The sequence below is a fragment of the Cheilinus undulatus genome, linkage group 1, assembly GCF_018320785.1.
Source record: "Cheilinus undulatus linkage group 1, ASM1832078v1, whole genome shotgun sequence".
Lineage (NCBI taxonomy): Eukaryota > Metazoa > Chordata > Actinopteri > Labriformes > Labridae > Cheilinus > Cheilinus undulatus.
In genome coordinates this window covers 17,457,675-17,466,215 of record NC_054865.1, presented here as the reverse complement: position 1 = coordinate 17,466,215, position 8,541 = coordinate 17,457,675, and positions in this window count along the sequence as shown.

Below are 8,541 nucleotides of genomic sequence, written 5' to 3'. Positions count from 1 at the left end.
ACATCCAAGGGGAGAAAACTTTGCATAGGCACTGTTTATGTGTTGCACTGAATTCAGACCCCACTGTTGTATTATGTAAGGCTTAGTTGTAAAGATTTCTCTACCATTACATTTGATTTTGAAGTTTAACTCAACTTATCCTTACATGTAATTTTAACCCATAAACCTGTCTCAATTAACCTGACACGCCAGATGGATTTGTTCGCCAGTGAGAAACACAGGCGTATCCATCTGCTTTGCAAGGTTATGTCTCAATCCCAGACAACATAAAGAAGACTGCTCCAACATCAAGAAAACCTTAAAATAATACTGGCTTACTAAGACTTCACTGATAAAAAGGCTGGCTGTCATGATGTTATGAATAAGATCCAAAGATGTTTGAGAATCATCTGAAATACTTTTACCAGGAACTCAGTGAGTGTTATCAAGTATACTCAAGTTCTGAGGTTGTTACATAAATTACATTTTCTCCATTGCACTGGATCGAATGAGCTTTTCCTTGGTGTTATTTCACAGGCCGTTAGCAGCTGACTTAGGTTTTAAAGGGCAGTATAAGGACACTTGAGAGATAAGAGCATCATGTATTGTATAACATATGGTGATTAAGTTATCGTGGAATAGAAGGGGTTTCTTTGGTGAAAATAAACTGCTAACTTAAGATGATCCTACATACTACCCAGTTAACCACTTTAGAAATTCAAATTTGACACAAAAATGGATTTAGAAATGAGTATTTAATAATTGTGTATTCCTTATGTGAAATAAGTAGTGTTTAGGAATCTAGTTTCTACTGCACCCATGGTAGGTTAACTTTGTGGCCTTCTTTACATGAGCTTACTAACCCAAAGCCTTACCCACTCACACCAACATTACACTGAAGTAAGTAAGACAATGAGAACAGATCTTTATGAATCAGCATGGCACTTAACTGATTTGTCAGTTGTCAGTCAGCAGTCTTTAAACAAGGATGTCTCATCACATTATTAATGGGAACTTTTCCTATGAGGACATGTTGGCTTTATTTGAGTAACATTAATGTCTTCTATGTGCACTCCCCTTCAAAAGGTTTTGGAACAGTGAGACCAGTTCCAGTTCAGTTTATTTTTGCTGTAGACTGAAAACATTTGGGTTTGACATCAAAAGATGAGTATGAGACAAGAGATCCACACTTAAGCTTTTATATCCAGGTATTTACATCTGAATCTGATACACAACTTAGAAAATAGCATATTTGTAATGGAATGCAAATCTTCTGCTTGAAGTAACTGCATCAATCCTGTAACCTACTGACATTACCATCTTTAGCATTCTTCTTTTTATGATGCTTTTCCAGCCTTCACTGCAACCTCTTTCATTTGTTGTTTTATTTGGGGATTATTCCCTTCAGTCTCTTGAGCAGGTAAAATACATGCAGGGTTTAGGTCTGGAGATTGACTGGGCCAGTTTAAAACCTTCATCTTCTTGCCCCTGAAGAAATTCCTTTGTTGTTTTTGCAGTGTGTTTTGGGTCATTATCTTGCTGCATGATGAAGGACCTACCAGTCAGTTTGGTTGCATACTGCATTTCTTTAAATTGGCAGACAATGTTTCTGTAGACTTCATTTTGCTGCTGCCATCATGTGTTACACTACCAATGAGGATTAATGAGCCCGTCCCAGAAGAAGCCATGCAAGCCTAAGCCAAGGCATTACCTCCACTGTGTTTCACAGATGAGCTTGTATGTTTGTGATCATAAGCAGATCCTTTCTTTTTTCCAAACTTTAGCCTTTCCCCTTTCACTCTGGTAAAGGGTCATCTTTGTCCCATTAGTCCATAAACCTTTGTCCCAGTATTTTTGAGACTCATCTCTTTACTTTTTGTCAAATACCAGCCTGGCCTTCCTATTCTTCTTGCTAATGAGTGGTTTGCATCTCCTGGTGTAGCCTCAGTACTTTTGTTCATGAAGTCTTCTACAAACAGTAGGTGGGAATACCTTCACTCCTGCCCTCTGGAGGTTGTTTCTGATGTCATTAACAGTTGTTTAGGGTCTTCCTTTACAGTCTTCTTTACTGTTGCTGTAATGTTTATGTTGTCAGCAGTGGCTTTTTTCCTTGGTCAACCTGTTAGATGTCTGTTAATGAGTACACCAGTGGTTTCTTCCTTCTTAAGGACATTACAAATGATTGATGGCTCTGACTGATTTTCCATCTTCTCTCACCTTCACAATTTAACACAGAGACAGCTCTCTGGTTCTAATGTTGGTTATAACTATAAATGCAGTCTGCACAGGCAAACCCAAATCTGAAACTAAGCGTAGACATTCAACGCTATTTTTTGTTGGAGCTTCAAAATACACCTGTCAGTCACATGTTCCAATACTTTTGCTTACATGAAAAATGGGTGGGTTCAAACAAAAGGTGCTATCTTCTAAGTTGTGTATCAGATCCAGACATAAAAGCTGAAATGTTGATCTCTTGTTTCATATTCATCTTTTGATGTTAAACCCAAATGTTCTCAGTCCACAGCAAAAATATAAGAACTGACCTCACTGTTCCAACACTTCTGAAGGGGAGAGTTTATATAGAAACACACTAGATCCCTACATTTTTGCAAAAGTATAAGGAACACATTTAGGCTGCCATTTTTGTGCAATGCATTCTGGGTAAGTAAAAAGAGTTTATTTGAGGAAACACCTGTCACAGAGAAAGTCACAAAGTGCTTCATGAAAAAAGGAGCAAAAACAACTGGGGGGGGATCATACAATGAGGCTGAATACAATAGAAATAGCATGAAGGTTCTTTCAAAATTGTCTTAATGTGCTTGAGTTTTGTTAATTTCTCTGGCATACTTTACCATTTTTTAGTCTTTCAGCCTTCTGCTTCACTGCAGTTTTCTTCTCCTTCTCTTCTCTCGCAGTAAACAGACCAACATCAACCAGATTTCTTTCTGATTGATATGATTACTTGGTCCTCCAGAGTCTGTGATTAGAGCCAGGTCCCTGGCAACAGCCTCCCCATCATAGCAAGATTCTGCTGTCGAGGTATAGCAGACCCATCACAAAAGTTAATTGGCTAATAACATTAAATATATCACAGCTATGAGATAATGTAGACCTACTTTAGGTTTGCACTTTCAGTGCAGAATAACTTTTTTGTAGCCTTCGCCAGATCTGTGTCTTTAACAATCTTGTCTCCGAGCTCTGCAGGCCTTTGACCTCATGGCTTGGTTTTCACTATGATTTGCAATGTCAGCTGTGAGGCCTTCTATAGAGAGGTGTGTGCCTGTCCAAACCACCTCCAACCAATTTGATTTACCATATGTAGACTCCAATCAAGATGTAGAAACATCTCAGAAATGATCCAGAGAAATGCGAGAAGCCTGAGCCAAATTTCAAGTGTTCTTTTCAAAGGGTCTGAATACTTATGTCAGTGTGATATTTTCAATGTTTGATAAGTTTGCAAACATAAATAGTAAAAGTGAAAAAAGTAGAGGCCTGAAGTGAACGCTTTCTGAATGCGCTGTATGTCAGCATGATAACAAGTATCACAACAGAATCAGAAAAAAATCATTGGACATGTAGTTTCACTTTTAATTTTGATTCCTGTCCGATCTGTTAACATGGAGGAGTCAGACTATGATTTGTACTGCTGTTGCATCTCAGTCAGAGGCTGCAGCAAACATCAGCTCGTATCCTAATAGCTTAGTTTGTGCTGCAAGGCGGGAAACTGGCAATGATGCTCACCCACCATGCTCTCATGACCAAACTATTCGCAGCGAAGAGGTGGCTGACTCTGTGTCGTCTGAGAGCGTCTTAGGCCTGTTGAATAAAATATGATTGCCCTGTCACACAATCAGAAATTACTGGCAACCCCCTAAAAACAAAAGTGTCTCTGTGCCTCAGTGACGGCTCTGTGAGGAAAACCACTGTCCTCTGTCCTTTGGAGTTGGCGGAGGACGGCCTGCCAGGCAAGCGTTTGGGATTCCAGTACGGGCACGACTGTGAGAGACAGATACTGAATGTCTGCTGTCCAGATGAAAAGCACATGAATTTTAATGCACGGCATTGTTCCATATGTGGGAGACAGACTGAGAGGACCCTTGAGGCAGCGTGAGAATAACAGGACGCTACAGTAACTGGATGGTTGTGTGGTGGATAAAGTCTGAAGACACAGACTGCTTATTGGTTCTTTAGTAAAACCTGATGTACTGTGTGATGGTGATGTAGTTTAAAGCTGTTTAAACCAGTCACACATTTGCTGAGTACACAGTAGAAGCAGAAAGGAAAAGTTGTGTGTTTACACAGTCTAGTGGACAAAAATGTCAGCGGTGAAAAGTAACTGAGTATGTCATTTAAAGAAGTTTATCTTAAATCTTTTCGACTTTGAATATACTTGATATTTATCTTCTGCATGTGTGTAACAAGTCTCATTACAGGTACTTCCCGTTTTCAGTTTTTATAACAACAAACATTCATCATATCTGTGAGGAACCTAAGATTTGTATAATTCTTGGCTCCACTTATAGATAAGCAGGGCCCCTTGTATTAATTTTTGTTGTTGAAAGTCTCACTTATCGAGAATCTCTGCTGTTTGAATGTTAAAATTGGAAGTTTCTGCTACAACTCATCTTGTCTGACACCTACCCCTAGGCAGCATTTACAGGCATTAAAAATTGCTTTATATAAATGATCTGTCTTGTCACTGGTTGTGTCATATGCCTTTGATGCTCATAAAGAGGCTTCATTATAAATGTCTGTCCATTTCATAAGCAGCAAAAACACTCGCAGAAGCTTTAAAAACAATCATGAACCAGTTACTTAACACTCTGGCATGTGATCCAAACAAACAGAAGTACAAACTGTTACTGTTTATAACTTCTGAGATATGTACGAGCCTTGAGGATGGAGTCTGATCCCCAGGTGATCCACTTATTTGTTACACACTCATACACTATGTGTGTGTAACTGGCAATGGAAAAAAGTGTTCGGACACCTTACCACTACACCTGCAGGGACTGTAATGCCACTGTATTTAAATACATGTACTTTGATATGAAGGTGGCCCCCTTTGCAACTATAACAGCCTCCACGCTTCTTGGAAAGCCTTCTGCAAGACTTTAGAGTGTTTCTGTGGGAATTTGTGCCCAGTCATTCTGTATAGCATGCATGAGGTCAGATACTGATGTTAGATGAGAAGGCCTGGCTGGCAATCTCCCTTCTAATTTTTCCCAAAGATGCTCGATGGGGTTGAGGTTAGGGCTCTGTGTGGGCCAGATAAGGTCTTCCACATCGATAATCAAACCATGTCTTTTTAGTCCTTGCTTTGTGCACTGGGGCACAGTCATGTTGGAATAGAGAAGAGTCTTCACCAAACTATTACCACAAAAGTTGGAAGCATAGCATTGTCAAAAACATCTTGGTATGCTGAAGCAATAAGATTGACCATCATTGGAAATAAGGAGCCTAGCCCAAACCCTGAAAAACAGCCCTGTACCACTACACCAAACTTCAAAACTGGCACAGTGCAGTCAAGCAGGTAACATTCTCCCGCTACCCTTTTTTTTTTTTTTTTTTTTTTTTTTACAGAACACATTTCCACTACTCCACAGTCGTGTTGATGTGATTTACACCACTCCATATAAGGTATGTTTTATCATTTAAGATCATTAAGGACACCAATTTACCATTAAAAAAAGTATTTATATTCTTTTAATTATATTGTGTATTCACATTTTACCAACTTTGTTGGATATTTTTTTCTTTCATTTTAAATTCATGACACCTTGAGTTCATTAAGGACAAAACAGTAAAATGAATCATTTCTCTATTTTTCTCCAGGAATGAATCATGACATTGCAGAATGTCATTGTGGCTTTGAGAATAGAAAAATCTGTTTATGGAATTAAAGGGGAAATCTGAAGGCTTATTAAGGTGGTACATATGAATAAAACTGCTTACAGAATAATCAATCAAAATCAATTTTGCTGCCAATCGTTCACAAATCCATGACTTAGATAAAAAAAAAAAAACAGCACCCCTTTACTTATGATATAGAAGATAACACTGTTTCTGTGTTTAACATCAGTAGGTTACATCATGTAATCAAACTAGCATTTAAAGGGTTTTAATTCTAAAATTGTTAAAATATTTGAGCAGAAAAAAAAATTGGATTGAAAGAGATAACCCAAAAAAGTACATTTTAATGAATGTCTTTGGAAGTGGACATTTTTGTCCTTATTAGCCTTAAAGTTTGGTACCTGAAGTGATACCAAAGGGTTAAAATTTAGTTTCAATGCAGGGCTTAGAGTAGACTTTACACCACAAATTAAGACTCAACTCACTTTGTGCAACAACCCACAGAACAAGATTGGTGATGAGAGAGATGTACCACTTTGACCACGGGGGCACCAAAATCAAAAGTTTATCACAGAAACGTTAAAAAAAAGTGCACTGCAAGTATCAAAAGCAACTTAACAAATATTTTATTTTGAAATGATAATAATAGCTAAATGGGCATGTTGTTCGTACTACTGTATACATTTAAGGTGGAAGTTCTTGAATAATGTCATGTATCTTAATCTTACACTCAGTGTCTAATTCTTTTGTCCAAGTAGAACCTAGAGCAGTCAGTCAAACGTAGTACGTTAACATAACAGTGTTTCTTTAGTAATGAACAACAGCAAATGTACAAGTCACATAAATGGGTTCAGGTTGCTTGAGAGTTGTACTTAGGCACATTCTGGCATGACTAGGCATTATCAGCAATAAAATAATGTTAGATATGACATCAATCACAGCAGTTTACTCTCTGAAAATGAGGTATTTGGTACTCCAATATATTTGGAACCAAAACTATTTATTTTATATAATTTTACTAGATGTTAAGGTGGTTTTGAGATCATATTTCTGGCATAGGTGAGTTATCTTACTCATAAATTCTCCCTTTAGGATGAGTGTCCCAGTTTTAGAGAAGGACCTTAATGTACAGTCCAACAGTAACAATAATATCACAGCACTGTCTTCAGTGTTTTCCAGGTCACATTAGATCAACAAACTGGAATAGTATATATTTTTTTATTAATGATGTCACCTCCTGGGAAAATAATCCCTTCGGATATTTGCCATCATCATGGTAATTGAAAGCAAATAACTATGTGACTAACATCGCATGACCGATAAGTATGAAGGAGGAAAGAAAAGGAAGTATGCAGGGCCTTCAGGGCATGTGAGGAGAAAGAGGAGAGTAAACATTGCTTTGACCTTGTGGACTAGAGTTTCTGATTGTATTAACCAAAGTGCTTTCTCTGTCCCTTACTCTCTCTCTCTCTTTCTATTGTTGTTGTTGTAAAGCCTTTTTCACAGCTTTAGAGTCAGCTGTGTTACAGGTTTACTAAATAGAAGTAACACATCAAGTCGAAACCCTCATCATTAGAGTGGCAGAACCAGTTTGGCCCTGAACCTAAAGGCACGAGCTACCTTCAGCTAAGGAATGGATTTCCTGTGTTTGGACATGGTGGCTGTATAAATATCAAAATGAATTATGCACATGGCAGCTGTAAACGTGAGTTTGTACACACATGCACCCTGTTGAGGCCACAAACAAGTATCTAAAGACTATAAGAATTAATTTCTCAAATATGTATCATAAACATTTCATCTGACTGAGATAATGTTAATGAGTCACATACCTCGTTGTGGTGATATGACACTGAGAGTTACTTTTCAATGATTTTTCAGTGACGAGTAAAGAGAGAAGGCTTTGTCAGGGAAGGCACACAAGGTAAAAGGCATGAGTCGTATGATGTCATTTATTTAAAAGGGGAAAAATGGAGAACTGGGCTTTATTCTTTACTGGTATCAAAATTCAAGCTTTAGATTCCTTACTGATTAGTAGCTTTATTGAAGGATTGTAACATAATTCTTCTTTAACATGTTTGAAGTTATCCTGGTAAATTATAGTTCACAACAGTCACTGAAATACTTGGAAATGTAGAATTTAAACTCTAGAAAATTATTGTTAAGTGACCAATAAGTGACCAATATTGTTCTCTGCCCCATAATGGGTTAATAACCACTTGTAGGGGCATTTATACTTTTACCCAGTATATTATGGCTGTACAAAGCCCTTTGTGGCTGTGTGACTATTGTCTGTTAAAAGTGTTATACAAATACATTTTACTTACTGACTTTATGATGCTTTAAAAACTGCAAAAAAGATCAAAAATTGACCACAGATCTCCAGCCAAACTCCAACCGCAATGTTACAATGTAGTGTTAGCATTTTTACCACTAAGTCAAATACTTAAGGTTTGGCCTCAAGAGACAGAACAGAAAAAAACATTATTTAAAGTTTTGCTGGAGAGCCAGGGGCTTCTCCAGGAATTCTCTGATTCTCCTGAGTCCACTGATATCAAATCACATTGGGCCCTTCCACCACAGCCTCAATTTACCCTTTAATGTTGCTATAACTACACCCCTTTACACAAATAACCCACAAGGACATTTAGATAAGATACACTTTCTATGGCATTTCCAGACTGGGCGCATAGAAGCCAAATAATGGTT